Here is a 16,962-nt window from a genome sequence, read left to right on the forward strand (position 1 = left end):
TAGTAGATCAGGCATCTTTGAAAACCACAGGCTACATATACAAACACGCCTAGTACAGTGGGCAGAATATAATGGGCACGGAAAAGGTTGCCCTCCATTTTTTCTTTCCCACTGTGTCTCTAGAATAGCCAGATAATGGGAGATGTCTAGAGATAAGACTTGGCTGGGTTCTCCAGAACTCAGTCCCCCTCTCTGGCTCCAGGCATGTTTACAGTTAACCCATAGCTTGGGAAGCTTACTTCATCTTAGGAGGACATTTTCTTGCACTGTTGTAGAACGGGCACCCGTAACCCAGAGGTAGCAGGGCCGCTATTTCTGCAGGGAAATGTACCGCCGGCCCCAAGTACCCATGATCTGTCCCCTCCCTGCTCTCCACCCGCGGGGAGAAATACATTAAAAAGCCAGTGCACCAGAGTCCATTATGAAGAGGACGCTGTTTGCTTACCTTCCCTTCGTCCTACATCATCAAAATCGGTCAGTTTAATAATGCTTTCTATCCTTTACACGTTGTCAGGTAAGATACATGGCGAATGTATATGGCTTAACAAATATATGGTAAATAAGCATTTTTCCTGTCCTCTCTATTGATAAAAGATTCTACGCAAAGTTGAAGGAGGAAAGAAAGCCGCTTTGTAAAAATGATAGATACGGTATAAAACTCCATCGCTTAAACATCTAACTTGCTGAGTTTTAATGGGGTTGTCATCACCGGACTGTTAGCTTAACTTATGAAAATCAAGAAAATGCCTGTTTGTTGCTTCATAAATCCTGATGAACAATAGTCCCACAACAGAAAACAAGCTCTGATTTTGGAATGATCGCTCTCTGTGTATCGCCAGTAATGAAGTATGAAGGAGATCGAAGACGTATTGCTTACAGATATTAGCACAGACCCAGATGGCTCAATTTTTTTTTTTACCATAATAGATAATTCTTGAATTATGTGCCTAACAAAGACAAATCCTAGAACGAACGGAAGGCATTTATTATATTAACAAGTGTGTTTTCGATTCCTTCAAAACAGAATGTAATTTAGTCTCGGCTTCAGAGACAGATTGGAAATGTTAAATGTCTGCTTTTCAGAAGTGATTTCTGTAGGGAGAAAAGTATTCACCATCAGCTTGAGCCGTGTAACTGGGGGAAAGGATGTTTATCTTAACAGTGCAGAAAGGGAGAAGTTGTGGAATATTTTTTCCCATTTTCTTTTTCATTTTTTAAATATAGAGCAGATTGTGTATATCCTGGTCCTTCCCCAGGGCAACTTCTGCCTTGCTGAATATAACATATTCCACTGTGAGAAAGAATAATTATCTGATAGTGATGGGGACCCTTCTCAGTGTTCCGTGCATATAAATGAAAACCTGAGACCCGCCCCAGTGAGGTTCCCAGTCCTGTTTGTTTCTGCAGGGGCTCAGGTGGACGTGGCTGGAGTCAGAACTGGAGGTTTGTGATTTGGGGGGAAGATCCCAATGAAAAATCATCCTGTGAAGGATGCTCAAAGCTGTGGAAGGTTTGGAAATCACACCATGGGAGAAATCACAGAACCACCTGCAGAAGAGACCATCTCGGGTGGAGGAGGGTGGAAGCAAGAACGTGAACTGAGGGAGTTTGCCCCACGTGGAGGGGGCATGTGGCCTCAGAAGGCACACCTGGACCACTGCCTACTTTTCACGAGAGAAGATGCCCTCACTCCATCGAAGTGATGTCCCAAATCTCCTTCCAGAGAAGAGAGCATCTAGAGTGCTGCATTCCATTAGAGGTTCAGGGACTTGTGTCTGAGTATGGAATAGGGAGGGTGGGGTCAACGGAGATGGGAAAGATGGTGTCTAGGGGGTGAACCTGGAAGTAAAAGTCAGAGAATCCCAAGGAAGCCTCCATCTGAAAGGACTGGGCAGAAAGACGGAAATATGACCCAAGGCAGTGGGACGGAAACGGGAGGCCATAGGTCTCAGCAAATGACTTCAAAAAGGAATCAAGAGACCCCACGTGGGACCATTCCCACAAGCGCCGGACCCAACTGCAAGGCTTCTTAAGGCACATCTGTAACCTCACCTGCAGCAGGAAGGGAACAGTTAGTGCGTTGAGCCAGTTTGGATGAGAAATAACTTGCTAATATTCAGAACTGTCAAGAGAGAGAATGAATGGTCTCGTAAAAAAAGTGATTTCTCGGGGCGCCTGGGTGGCGCAGTCGGTTGAACGTCCGACTTCAGCCGGGTCACGATCTCGCGGTCCGGGAGTTCGAGCCCCGCGTCAGGCTCTGGGCTGATGGCTCAGAGCCTGGAGCCTGTTTCCGATTCTGTGTCTCCCTCTCTCTCTGCCCCTCCCCCGTTCATGCTCTGTCTCTCTCTGTCCCAAAAATAAATAAACGTTGAAAAAAAAATTAAAAAAAAAAAAGTGATTTCTCCATATCTGCTCCTGCTCATGTGGAAGCCAGTTGCCTGTCAGGGATGTGGCATAGGGATGCCAGGCTTGGGTGGAGACACAGTCTGGATGACCCCTGAGATCCTGCCGGCCCTGAGTTGGTACAAAATATCTTTCCTGCTACCATCGTTTATGCAGTGAGCATTTCTTTATTAAGTGCTTACTATGTGCTAGCCAAAGTGCTAGGCTCCGGGGACAAGGAAGTCAACACACGACCACAGATGCCACTGCCATGGATCTTCCTGTTTAGTGGGACAGACAGAGAGTGAGCAAGAGGTCTGGGTGTGCCAGCTGTGAAGATGAACGGGTGCCGTGGGACGTGCCACAGACACGTCATCTCACGGGGTGAGAGCAGACTGCGTAGAGGAGGTGATGTGAAGACTGACCCAGGGGCACCTGGGAGGCTTAGTCGGTTAAGCGTCTGACTCTTGATTTCGGCGTGGCTCATGATCTCACATCTCATGAGATCGAGCCCTGAGTCAGTACAGAACCTGCTGCCAGTACAGAACCTGCTTGGGATTCTCTCTCTGCCCCTCTCCCACTCTCACTCTCTGTCTCCTTCTCAAAATAAAAAAAACTAAACATAAAAAAAAAAAGGATTGGCCTCAAATGTGAACAGGAGTTGGTTAGGGACAGGAAGGAGAAGAGGTTTGCGGAGAAGAAAGAGAGAAAAATGCTCAGTGCAAAAAGAAGGGTGTCTGAAACACAGGAGAGAAAGAGAAGTCTCACCTGCGGATAACACTCTAGCTTTGATGTCTGGACAAAAGAAATTGTGGCACACAGGAAGAATCTGGAGAATTTATTCGCACTGCCTAATTAGTTATATTAAATTAAAAGTCGAGGTAGGGGAAATCAGGAAGGAATACACACATTTTGGTGTCGATTGGAGTGATCCGGAAGGGGGCAAAGGAATGTGGATTATCTTCTGAAGGCAGGATTTGAATAAAGCAATGCAATTCGGGGGTGGCTGGAGGAGCATCGTGTCTGGGGCGTGGAAGGGGATGTTCAGAGAGGGTTAGGCAAAAGCGAACGAGCCATTCTCTCTGCCTTCAACCAGGTGTCTTTGGGGCACAAAAACCTCTTGTTTGGGCCAGTCTACACTTAACGTTCTTACACGGCCAGATCCGACATTAAAAGTTAAGTTGGAGATTTGTAAGAGAGAAAACCCTCGTGCATTTTGCCCTCTTCCATTACTTTATGGCTTTGCAAAGTGGTTTCACATACATCTGAAGAGGGTTTCATTATCTTTGTTCTATGAAGAGGATCTGAGATTCAGAGATAGGAAATGATTTATCCAAGGTCACGACTCCATTCCGGGGCAGAGCCCAGTCTACAGATTCCTACTCTTGGCACGCAATTCCCATTGCTGGGGCATTAGAAAAAAAAAAAAGGGTTCTTTCCAAGAAGAGCGCGGAAATGGAAGTAAGTAGGATACATGAAGGGGCAGACCCAGTGCAGCTGCAAGCCCTCGGCCAGGTCAACAAGGGCTTGTCTGAGGGAAGGAAAAGAAAGGCCCCTCCGTAGCAAGACCTCAGAATGGTTGATAAGCATTTTCTCTTCTATTTTTTTCTTCTTTTTCTTCCTCGCATGGCTGTGGAGTTGAAACTGGCTGAATCAGCACCAAATCATTTAGCAGGAAATGATGAAAACTGTCATTTTCCTCTGTCTGCACAGTAACACACGGCAGAGAGTGCCGAAGATGACGGAGGGGGGCGTCTGACAGTGCCTCCGGCCTCAGATTGGATCGTGGGTGGGAAGAGCCCACAATCTCATCAGCAGTTGTTCCCTGGGGGAGGTCGGGCGTGTGAACGCGAGGTTGTCCCTGCAGCAAGGACAGACCCACAGAAAGAGCCCGGTGAGGTGAGGAGGCAAAAAGACAATTTGCAGATCCACGGGGAAATCTCTCACGAGAAAACAGACGCCTTGAAAACGAACTGACCCGGGACCCATCAAATGCTCACAGTGGCCGTGTGAAAGAGTGCCAGCCAAAGGGCTTCCTTGCTGAGGCTGGGCTTCCTTGATGGGGTGGGGCTTCCTTGCTGGGGCGGGGCTTCCTTGCTGGGGCGGGGCTTCCTTGCTGAGGCTGGGCTTCCTTGATGGGGTGGGGCTTCCTTGCTGGGGCGGGGCTTCCTTGCTGGGGCGGGGCTTCCTTGCTGGGGCGGGGCTTCCTTGCTGAGGCTGGGCTTCCTTGCTGGGGCGGGGCTTCCTTGCTGGGGCGGGGCTTCCTTGCTGGGGCGGGGCTTCCTTGCTGAGGCTGGGCTTCCTTGCTGGGGCGGGGCTTCCTTGCTGAGGCTGGGCTTCCTTGGTGGGGCGGGGCTTCCTTGGTGGGGCGGGGCTTCCTTGCTGGGGCGGGGCTTCCTTGCTGGGGCGGGGCTTCCTTGCTGGGGCGGGGCTTCCCGTGCTAATAGGAAGAGGTAATCTTGCCGAACTACCTTTGCCGTAACCTCGTTCCATTCAGGGGACACGTGCCGGCTGCTTTCACTATCTATTTTAAAATGCACTCCGAATGTGTCCTAAAACAACATAGCTCTGTACTGTTAGCACACCACTTTACCCCTTGAGCCTCAGTTTCCTCTCCTGTAAACTAGAGATGTCAGCATTATTGGGCTGAATAATGGCATAATGAATGTGATAGCACTTGGGGAAGTGCACATCATTATATTATTCAGAATCCAGACTCTCTAGGGCACTTTAGAGCCCTTATCCTGGCGCTCATCATAAACAAGCAAACACACGCTCTCTCGCTCTCACTCTCTCTCTCTCTCTCTCCCGTCCATCCTCATCCCCGGCTTAATGGGTTTAATGCAACTATGGATATAACCACTGACCTATATGCTCCAGTTTGGGAGGGGGATTAATGCGAACGAGACAGTCACCCAAATCCTGCGTTGCCTCTGCTCTCTTTTAAGCTAAGAGACTTTGTAGTTATGTGCATCATTTGGTTTCCAAAAGAAAGGTGAGCAATATTTTAAAGCATCCACATGTTTCTAACTGCCCAGATTTTTGGCAACGTTCACATGGCAAATTTAGAAATAATGTTCCAGAATAGAGAGAAGGGAGAGGGATAGAAAGAGAAAAGAGTGTTTGATTTTTTTTTCTATTGTACAAGCACACGTACAAAGTGGCCCCCAAGAAGAGATGGTGTCATGTTAAAGACCATGGTGGTGATGCTAGAAATACTGGGTGCTCAATGGGAAATCATGCAATTGAAACATTTTACTGGAGTGAAGCTACATTCACTCATGATTATTACTTCAGAGAAATTCTGCCCATCCATTTTTGTCTGTCAGATTGATTGTTTGACAAATAATTCATTCAATGTCTACGATTTTTACAATGTTTTTTAAAAGATCACTTTAGCATCTGGGCAAGGATTGAGCTTTGAGGAATAGGAATGGAAACAAGGGCCAACCAGGAGGTCACTGTCGATGAACTCTGATGATGAGTTGAATTGGTGTGCTGGCAGTAGAAATGGAACAGTGACATCCATTTGTCACTAACAAATAGATTAGCATGCCTCACCAATAGATGGGATGTGGGGTGTGTGTGTGTGTGTGTGTGTGTGTGTGTGTGTCTATATGAAAGAGAGTGAGAGAGGAACCAAAGATGGTTTTCGGCTTGGCCAAATGGGTAGATGAATGTACCATTTATTTAGATGGGAGAGAGCAGGGAGGAACAGTTTTTGGTGGAAAAGGCAGAATCAAGAACTCCGTTGCGGACATGCTGTGTTGGAGATGCTGGAAGCCTTGCAAGGGGAGATAACAAGTAAGGTGCTCGGTTGGAAGAGGTCAAGGCTAGAGAACATAGGTGTGGAAGCCATCAGCACTTGGCTCTCTAAATCCGGGCAACTGGATGGGATAATGTAGGGAATGAGTGTAGATAGGAAAAGGATCCCAGACTCAACATTTAGTTTATGTGCTGCCGAAGCAAGCACTCAGACTCACCATTTAGAAGCGAGGCTTTAGAAGAGAAGCGGTTGAGAAGAAATAGCCAGTGATGTGGGAAGAAAACCAAAGAAGTATGCTGTGGTGGAAAAGGAGGTGGCTCTAAATAATTCCTAAGGTCCCTTTGAGTGCAAACAGTGATTCTTGCTGCTCTTTGCATTACGTCTTCTCTTCTTGATTGCACTGGCTGATAAGTCCAGGAACTTGGACTTCTGCCTGCCTCTGGAAAGGGCCCTAGGGCCGTACAGAGTAACAAATGATCTGCTTATCACCGCTGACATCGCTACATTTCTACTCTATTATTTCTCGCCATTATTTTCTCGGACTTTGGGGAAGCTGACTGCAGCTTTTATCTGGGCGTTCATGGCCCATCACCACTTCATTGTTTCCATCCCAACTTTCTGCCGGGACTTCCCCACCATCTCTACCCAGTGAGTCTTTTTCCATTTCATCTGGTTTATCTGCTGATAGTCCTCAAGGTTCAGTTCCTTCCCCGTTGTGATTTGCAATTTATCTGATCCTGCATCTGACGGTACATCTTGCTGTGAGGTCCCCTTGTCTACCTATTGTTTATCCAGTCCAAGGGTATTGTCGTGCATCTACTTTCCCCCTTTATTCCAATTTGGGGGCCATGTCTGTAACCTCAGAAAATCTGATGTCTGCAAATTCTCCCCATAATCACAGAGATGAGACAGAATTCACTACTGTCTATGTTACCTTCACTTGAGGAGAATTTGACTCAAATTACTTTGCTCTTGGGTGACACTTCCCTTTAATTTTAATCTTTCTCTCTCTCTCTCTCTCCCTCTCTCTTTTTCCCTCTCCTCTTTCTCTCTCTCTCCCTCCATCCCTCTCATGTCTTCTTTGAACTTAGGCATTTCGTTCCCATCCCACTCCTTGCTTCTCTGATCGGAAGACCACTTGTACTGATGGTTGGCATAGTGTAAATATTTTATGTTTGTGATTTGTTCAGCAAGGTCTATTCAGAATGAAGATAGAATGCCAGCTAAAGCCCCTGTGTGTGAAGAACATCGCGTTCAGCCTTTACTCCCAAGGCAAATTATTTGCCTAAGTAAGGGTTTCTTCCTTGATTACAGCTCTTATTATTGAGATCGTGTCTGAATTTCCCAGGTGTGTGTTGAATTTCACAATCTTGCCCTGTATGCTACAGAATGAGGCTCAGAAAATATATGTGCACGTGCTCCCAGAGACAGAGCCCTTACCTGGGCGAGTAGCCCTGGGAACAAAGGACTAAACAGAAACACAATATCTTGGCGTACTAATGATTTTTCCTGTCTGAAGCCATTGGCTGGCTGTTAACTGTGATAGATACATCCATTAGGTGTCATAGTCTTTGTTTTAGGAGATTGCCTCTCTTGATGTGCAAGATCTTAAAGGAGAATAAAGCAGACGAGTGAAACTAGAATGAATGATATTTGATTCATCCATCTCAGCCACGTACATTGAGCTAGGCATGGAGACCCACAGACGAACAAGAAAAGTGCAGTCAGTCTTTAAGGACCTGTGTGTATAGTCAGGGAGAGAGACACAGACACTCAATGATAACACGCCAATAAGCTCTCTGATAGAAGCTTCTCTAAAAGGCTACCGGAGTCTCAAAGATGGAGTTGCAAATTGCTGAGGAGTACGGGGACAGTGTGACAGAGACTGTGAATGACTGAGTGTGTCAGATAGAGGAGGTGGGGCACTGCAGCCCAGGCAGAGGGAACAGTCAAGTGTGGAAGAATGAGAAGCAGTGTGTGGCATCCCACAGAAGGCATGAGTCGGGGCCGAGGGAGTGAAGAGGCGTCCTGGAAAGGTAGGTTGGGGACGAGAGTATCAGAGCTCCTCCTTCTGTGGAGGTCAGACAGCAGGTTCGGGGTGCCTCCTGATAAGACAAAGAGAAGATCGTGGACCTTCCAAAGCAGGAGCCAGAAAATCCAGTGTGCCCAAATAACTCAGCCACTCCTCACACAGCCTTCTGATTTTCCCTTCTTTGAAAATTTTACAGCGGGTTCTGAGCTTAGATCTCCCTCTGGCTCTGCCTTTCTAGTTGACTGCCACAGATCTGGAGACTAACCGAGCTTGATTACTGACTTTGCTTCAGAGCATCGGTATTTCTGCTTAGGTGACTCTGTCATTCATTCATTCATTCATTCACTAATTCATTCATTCCTTTCTCTTTCTTTCTCTCCTGATCTATTCATGTCCTCCGTCTTGTATCCTTTTTCAGTCAAAGCCTTCTTTTCATCTTTGACACAGACATTTCTGCTCTTTGCCTAGCTATGCAGTAATGAAGTGTGACAGTGTTGGGTACTATTCTGGAAATGGAGGAGCGGACGGGACGAGCAAAACCCTCTCTTAAAAGGGCCTATTGATATCTATGCATAAAAGGAAATGGGATGTGGTTTATTTAAAGTCATCAAGGGTCGTGTTATTTGGCAATGAGGCCAGGTGGGAGGAGTGAGGCGGGAATAGTAAGGACTTTACCACTGACACACAGCAGAGGAGAGATGGGGATTCCGGAGTATGGGAGGTTTTTCTTTTTTTAATGTTTGTTTATTTATTTTGAGAGAGAGAGTAGGGAAGGAACAGAGAGACAGGGAGAGAGAAAATCCCAAGCAGGCTCTGTGCTGTCAACACACAGCCCAATGCGGGACTTGATCCCACAAACTGTGAGATCGTGACCTGAGCAGAGACCAAGAGTTGGATGCTTAACGGACTGAGCCACCCAGGCACCACCCCCACCAGAGTATGGGAGCTTTTAAAAATTACTAGACATGAATGATTTTGGGAGATTAAGTGGAATCACTGTGAGCAGCATGAAAGAGGAACATGAGATAGGAAAATAACAGGTTTGGTGAATTACGATGCTTAGTTTTTCCCCTCAGTTATTACTTCCCTTCCTTCCACCTCCTCAGTTATATCAAAAGTATCAAGAGCAGGTGTGCAGAATGCAAGAAGAGGGCGGGGAGAATGACAATCTTGCTTTCTCTCTCTCTGGAACCCAAAGCATGTTAAAAATTTCAAACCAGCAGTTTGCTCACAAGAGACAGAAACCAACTGTGGGGTGAAATTGCCTCAGTAGGAAAATGGAGCCTAGACTTGAGGAAATGGGGTTGTAAGGCTCTAAAATCACAGAGGGAGGGCATTAGCTTTCCCTCCATGGAAATCTGTTACAAGATGAGAGAAAACCATCTGTCTGGAACAGTATAAATATAGTCATGCTTATGCCCAGGGGATGGACTTATTTTGTTTTTCCTTTTAAACAATTTTAACTAAAACTTTTATGTGAGAACACTATCAACACTCATTTCCACCTAGTTGCACCCAGAGAGTACTTTGAATTCTGCTTTGTCTTATTTACTTATTTGTCTACTTATTTATTTTGTGGTCAGTACTACAGCATTAGCATTTTGCACAACCCTACCTGGTCTTCACAGTTATTTTAATGGTTGCATAATATCCCAATATACTGTTGAATTGCTAATTTAATAATATAGCTGAGATTCGCTCTTATATCCCTTTCTGGCCTAATATTTTAGTATTTTATGATCTTCCTTAATCCCTCTGTGGTATCCAAACTAGCCTACTTTTCCTTTTACAAATATCCTTACACTTCCCTCTATAACTGCCCACACAGCCAACCGCAGAATGCCCTTAAACTTGACTTCTGCTGACCTGCAGTGCTATGGTGATAAAGGTTTTGGTGTCAGGACAAAAACTAAATTTCTGGTCTTTGTCACTTATTCGTTCAGAGATCTTGTGATGTGGACAAGTTACCTAATTTTGTGAGCCCTCTGGTTTCTTCACCTGGAAAATGTTACAGGTATAACATATATGTGATTATATATGTTATATGTGTCTCATCTATATCTTGAAGGGTTGTATATGTATACATTATATGTATCTTGAAGAGTTGTGTGAGGATTAAGCACGATTATTTGTAAAGTGCTTGCTACAGAGTAGAAATGTGGAGACCCTGATTACTCAAGTCCCCATGGCAAAAGCTTTCTTGGAACTTACTGCCTGTTCCCTACAGCACTAACTACATCCTGCTGTTGGTGCTATGCTATCTTTTTACATGGATAAACATATCTTCGTACGTTCAGTTGAAAGCACAGTGAGGGCAGGAATCCTTTACTCCTGAGTCCTCCAGTGGCGCAGAAGGCTTTATAAGATTCATGCTTATTGATTGCTTCTGCAGATCTTTGTGGAACATCCAATGTCGCGGCCCATGTTGCAGCCTTGCTGTGTGATGAGTGCAGGGTGGGAGATGTTGGGGGCAGACGTAGTGGGGGAGACAGGGCTGCTAGACGGTGCCTTTCTGGGCTCCTGAACCTTGCCCCTCCTGTCGGTGGCTAACATGTCCCCAGATGGCGGCAGCACACTGCCCCTCATGGGTCTGCAGCCCCAACTACAGGAACGGCCTTTCATGGGGGGGGGGGGGGGGGAGCAACCAGTAGCTCTCTGACACACCTACCTGGTATCCGAAGCAGCGTGGGCAGCCAGCATGAATATTCAGTGTGCGTTTCGCACCGTGACAATTTGAGAGACCAGGTGCACCAAAGATGCACCGGCAGATGAGCAAGGGAGAAGGGAGGGGCGGGGGACCCCATCCACCAGCAGACCCGATTTCTCCACTCCTCACAAAACATTTGCCTTTTACAAGCACACAGATAAATCCCAGCAGAACGGGGAGTGCCAAGAGAGGGAAGCTGGCATTTGAAAGGCTTGCGGTATCAGCTAATTGGTCTCAAACCTAAATCATAAAAAGACCTGTAATTATGCTGTTCAGAATTAACGCAGAAGGCTATTTATTGGGCGTGTGGCGGTGCAGGGAAGGAGGGACGGCGATGGGGGGAAGGGGAAAGAGTCCGTTTTTTAAGTGAATTTATACTATTATAAGACCTGTCGCGGGTGAGTAATAAAAATGGCGATGCTAAGTTAAGCCTTGTGTTATCCTGTTTGCTCAGATGCTGCTTATGCCAGCTGTAGCCAGCAGAAAGCACTTTTCAATTTATTTTTATGACTCTTCTCTAAAAGCATTCCATTAAAGGAATATTACCCTGTATGAAGTTTTGAGGCACCAATGGCAGTTTATTTGCTTGTTGTGCTGGAAAGGAATAAACAGTTATCTGTGGTACCCATTATTTGGGCTTTGTCTTTCTCACACTCCAGTTAAGGGTCAAATGTGGGTTCTGCCGTCTACTCTCATGCTGCGCGCCCTCCCCCATCGTGGTGGGCGGCATCTGGGCCCCACTTCAGCCCAGCCCGATCATCAGAACGTTGTGGAGTCTCAAGTCTGCAGCTCGCTCGGTTAATTGCCGCCATTGCATCAGTGACGAGAAGCTTCTGCAGCCGTGCTCCGTAGTTGGGGGGGGGCGGGGAGCAGAGCGAGGCAGGGAGTTATCTCCTAAGGTAGAGTCTTTCCAAACTTGATTATGTGGTGCCTTTGGCAACATGGGCCGCAGCCGTGATGTACAAATATGGCGGCTGTCCCTTTGTTTCTAGATCAAATGAATCTAGAGGGAAGGCACAGCACTGCGGTTGAGAGCTGTACAGGTTTGGGGGGTGTCGGATGGCCATTGGTTGGGCATCTTGCCCTGCCACGCAGCATCTGTTATCTTACACAAGTTACTGGACTTCTCTGCCTCTTTGTTTCCTAATCTATAAAACAGGGAGGTAATAGTTCTCACCTGATTGGGTGTGTGTGATAAGAGATGTAAATAATAAATGAATAGATGTACGTAACAGGTAAATAATAGACAAATAAATGATGTAATGAGATAAGGGACGGAAAGTGCTGAAAGCAGTGCCTGTCCCATAGTGAGGGCGGTTCCTATACACGTTAATCCTTCCGTTACTAATATTGTTGCTGAGATCTTAGTGCCATCTAAGGGGAGACCCGGTTCCCGGCTCTGGTGTCCCGACGAACTTGCCGTATTACCTTCAACTCATCCCTTAACTTCCCCGTGACAATAATTCAATAATGCTTTTTCTCATTCATGGAGGGGGATGAAGCCTAGCGAAAAGCAAAAGTCATGAAATGCGAGTGGCCTTATGACTATTTATGATGTTTGTATAACCCAGATGAATATGGTGCTAACTCATGGCGTCAGCACGGTCCTTAATGTCGAAGCATATTTGGAAGATCTATCGATGGGACATGAATTTCCCGGGATTGTGGATTTTTATTTAAGTAAGAGAATCTTAGGGTTGGAAGAGATCTGAGAAGCCATTGGCTTTTTTATTCTTTAGGCAGGGATTCCTTCTACAACAGCTGTGATTTGTGGCTGGTCACAGCCTGGGCTGTAACTGGCACTGGGGTGGTGGGGGTCACTCTCTTGCAAGCCTATCTTTCTCCCCTTTAGATGACAGACCACTCCCCTTAACAATAATCTGAAGTCTTCCTCATTGTAAGTTTCATCCGGTGGTGTTGGTTCTGTGCCACGACACTTCACCGAATAGCCAATTCACAGAAAGTCTAATTCCTTTCCACACGGCAGCTGCTCTGATACGTGCAGTTAGCGCTTCTTCTGTCTTCTCTGTTCCTGCCCAAGGTCCTCCAGATATTCCTTGTACGCCTGGATGTCTAGACCCTTCATCATCCTGACTGCCTCCGCTCGATAGACGGCACCTTACCGTCAACATCCTTCCTAAAATGTTGCGCAGGAGACTGTACGTGGAACTCTGATCATTGTTGAGACTCCTTGATTGTGACGCCATTCTTCAATCACTTTTCCGATTGCTACACAACTGTGGTCAAGTCATTCAGACTCTGAGACCACCTCCCCCGCCGCCCCCTTTGATTTCCTGTTCATGGGAACAGCGAAACTTGCCCAATGGGGCCCTTTTAGGGTTAGTGCGAGCCTCGAAGTTGACCTGCTACTTGAAAGCATTTAAAATCACATCAGGAGGGATATGGGGGTTTAAATTTACTGCTCTTGAGCTTAGGAAGTCAGCCGCAACTCTCCTTTCTCCTCTGTAAGCTCTGCTGTTCACCGGCTGATCACTCCACACTTACAACTATACGGTTTCATTTTTGTTAACTTTTCTTGTCATTCTGGTTTGTAGAAATATTTCGGAGTCTTGATTTTGCTAACCAGTTTACTGGCCATCGCACCCTGCCTTGTATTATTCACAAATTCAAGAAGTGTGGCTTTTATGGCTTTGTCTAACTGATGGATACAGATATCGAAATTTTCCCTTCAGGAGAACTCTGCAGTCAGCCTCTCCCTGCCCACAACATGCGTGGCTAAAAATAACAACTGCCTCTTCCTTTTATCCCTCCTGGTACTAAATATATTTCTTTCACAGAAATGATTTCTCTTTTGTTTTCAAGATATTTGGCTTAAAGACCAATATAAGTATTGCTTCCCTGGCCTTCTTTTGACAACCGTTTGCACGATAAATGCTTCTCCATCGCCCCACTTTCAATCTCTATGTGTCTTCATGTCTGAAATGAGTCTCCTGTAGGCAGCATATAGACGGGTGTTGTTTTTTCACTCATTCCATCGCCCTACGTCTTTTGATTGGAGGACCTTTTCTTCCCCTATAGGTGATATACTCCTTGAGGACTGAGAATCTGTTGCATTTACAATTGGAGCCCCAAGGCAGTGATCCCACCTTGCACATAGTCCTCGTAAGGCAGGGATACAGGGCCAAGGGCAGAGCCTCCCTCCACGAGGCTCCTATCTAATTACATCCCACTGAGCTCTTGCTTATGTATTTTATTTGATTGATACCCAATGCTGTGATAATGATTGCTGTCTCCTGTAAGTCCCAAACTGTGACAGACCTGAGATGCCACCCTACTTGCAAGCTAGCGAATTAACCTGCCATGTAGGTGTGTGTGTGTGTGTGAGTATATGTATCATTTGTATGTGTATGTGTGTATAAATACGCACACACTCTAACAGTACATACACACACACGCACCAAAAGAAACAGCAGAACCTCTGTAGCAGAGACAACATCATTACTCATAGAGCATCTTAGCACTGCTTTCTTGTGTCCCAATTACCCAGGGGATGATGTGACAAGGGCCTGATATTACCGGTGCATGAAGGAGGGTTTGTACCTGTGATGCAGTGATTTATGATAAGAAGTGATAATTGGGGCACCTGGGTGGCCCAGTCAGTTAAGCATCTGACTTTGACTCAGGTCATGATCTCCTGGGTTCCTAAGTTCAAGTTCTGCATCTGGCTCTGTGCTGACAGCTCAAAGCCTGCAGCCTGCTTTGTCTGTGTCTCCCTCTTCCTCTGCCCCTCCCCTGCTCTCACTTTGTCTCTCTCTCTCTCTCTCTCAAAAATAAATAATAAAAACATTAAAAATATTTTTAAAAAACCAGTAAAAAAGAAATGATCGTGATTTTCCTCCCCATTTTTGGTACAGAGCTCCCCAAACCCTTTGAATTTCTTAAGGCATTGTCTCTTGTTATGTTAACGAGGTAACTTTCAGAAATTACCTAAGGTTGGGGGCTGGTTGCCAGGAGAACCACCCCAGTGGTCAGAAGGGTGGAACCTTCAGCCCCACCCTCCCGACCTTGGGGGAGGGGAGAAGGGCTGGAGGTTGAATCAATCATCAGTGGCCAATGATCTGATCAGCCGTGCCTATGAAATGAAGCCATCACACTCCACCCCCCAAATTGGGTTCCATGAGCTTGTGGGTTGGTGAACATATAAAAATCTGGGAAAACTGGTGCACCAAAGACAGAGGATGGGAGCTCCCTTCATGGTGTAATTGGGAACAGAAGCTTTAGTCCCACAGAAGATAAACCTTAAAATTATGAGAGTTGAAGCTTATATAGAATATCTAGCACAACTGCACCCCTTCTAAATTTGAGAGAGAGAGAGAAAGAGAGAGAGAGAGAGAGAGAGATCTTGCCTGAGGAGGAGAGAGGAAACTCTACTTCTCTTCACTTAGAGTTTAAGAGAATAGCAGATGAGCTCCAGGGGGGATGAGTCTCTAAATCCCTGGAACAAGGGTGCCTGGGTGGCTCAGTTGGTTAAGAGTCTGACTCTTTTTTTTTTTTTTTTTAATTTTTTTTTTCAACGTTTATTTATTTTTGGGACAGAGAGAGACAGAGCATGAACGGGGGAGGGGCAGAGAGAGAGGGAGACACAGAATCGGAAACAGGCTCCAGGCTCTGAGCCATCAGCCCAGAGCCTGACGCGGGGCTCGAACTCAGGGACGCGGGGCTCGAACTCACCGACGCGGGGCTCGAACTCCCGGACCGCGAGATCGTGACCTGGCTGAAGTCGGACGCTTAACCGACTGCGCCACCCAGGCGCCCCAAGAGTCTGACTCTTAATTTTGACTTAGGCCATGATCTCATGGTTCACGAGATCAAGCCCTGCATCAGGTTCTGTGCTGACAGAGCAGAGCCTGCTTGAGATTCCCTCTCTCCTCCTCTCTCTGCCCCTCCCCTGTATGCATGAGGTCTTTCTCTGTCTCTAAATAAACTTAAAAAAAAATCCCTGGAACAATATGCTATCTCTAACTGAATGTTTGCCATTCAACCATCCTTTTAACCCAGTTTGCATTATTTTTGCTTAGAAAGCCTGGACCATGCAGAAAGGTAAAAACATTCACGGAGAGTTGTCTCCCAATATCTTCTTCAAAGAGACTACCTTCAGCAGCTGGATACTAAAACTGTCACCTGACTCGGAATCTTTTCTATCCTTGCTTGGGGGCCACCTTCCAACCTGCTTGCTACATTGTTTTTACATTATTACATTACATCAATTCTTTTTGCTTGGAGGGAATCCCCAGTAGTAATTGTTGAAGCCATCAAATAATAATTTTGACCCAGTAGATCAAGTTGAGTAATATAAAAATATAGGTAAAAAAAATAAACTAATAGCAATGTGTCAAAAATGATGATTGACTGTAAACTAAGACAACTTCTCTTCTGGGGTTTACAGACTGGCTAGAAAGGTTACAAAAAAAAAAAAAAAAAAAAAAAGGAAATGGCAGCCTTGGTAGAAAAATCGAGCAATTTCTCTGCAGTCCCAGTACTACTCGGGTTCTTTGATTTTCAGTGTGTTTTTCTAGAAAAAGAACATAAGTGATATGACCACTTTGCAGCACCATCTTGTGACATTTCCAAAGTCTTGCCCAACATTGTGTTTGGTAAGTGTTGTGGAAGAAGCAAAATAAACAATATTAGAGGGCCCACAGGAATACTGTAGTCCAAATGGGAATGTTATGCAATAGAGAAGATGAAAATAAATCCATGCACAAAACAGAAGTATGTAGCAATGTAGGATAAAGGTTTGGAGAAGTTCAATGCATAGAAATTATCAGGTGTGTGTGTGTGTGTGTGGTATCTATCTATCTATCACTATTTATTTAAGTATATTTCACATACAATGTTACATGTTTAAGTTTATTTATTTATTTGAGAGAGAGGTGGGGAGGGGCAGAGAGAGGGAGAGAGAGAATCCCAAGCAGGCTCCACACTGTCAGTGCAGAGACTGACACAGGGCTCAATCTCATAAACCATGTGATCATGACCTGAGCTGAGGTCAAGGCTCAGAGGCCTGACCGATTGAGCCACCCAGGTGCCCCCAGTGTCACATTTTAGTAAGGA

The sequence above is a fragment of the Puma concolor genome, chromosome E4 (assembly GCF_028749965.1).
Source record: "Puma concolor isolate L17-30 chromosome E4, mPumCon1.1.hap2, whole genome shotgun sequence".
In the NCBI taxonomy this organism is placed as follows: Eukaryota; Metazoa; Chordata; class Mammalia; order Carnivora; family Felidae; genus Puma; species Puma concolor.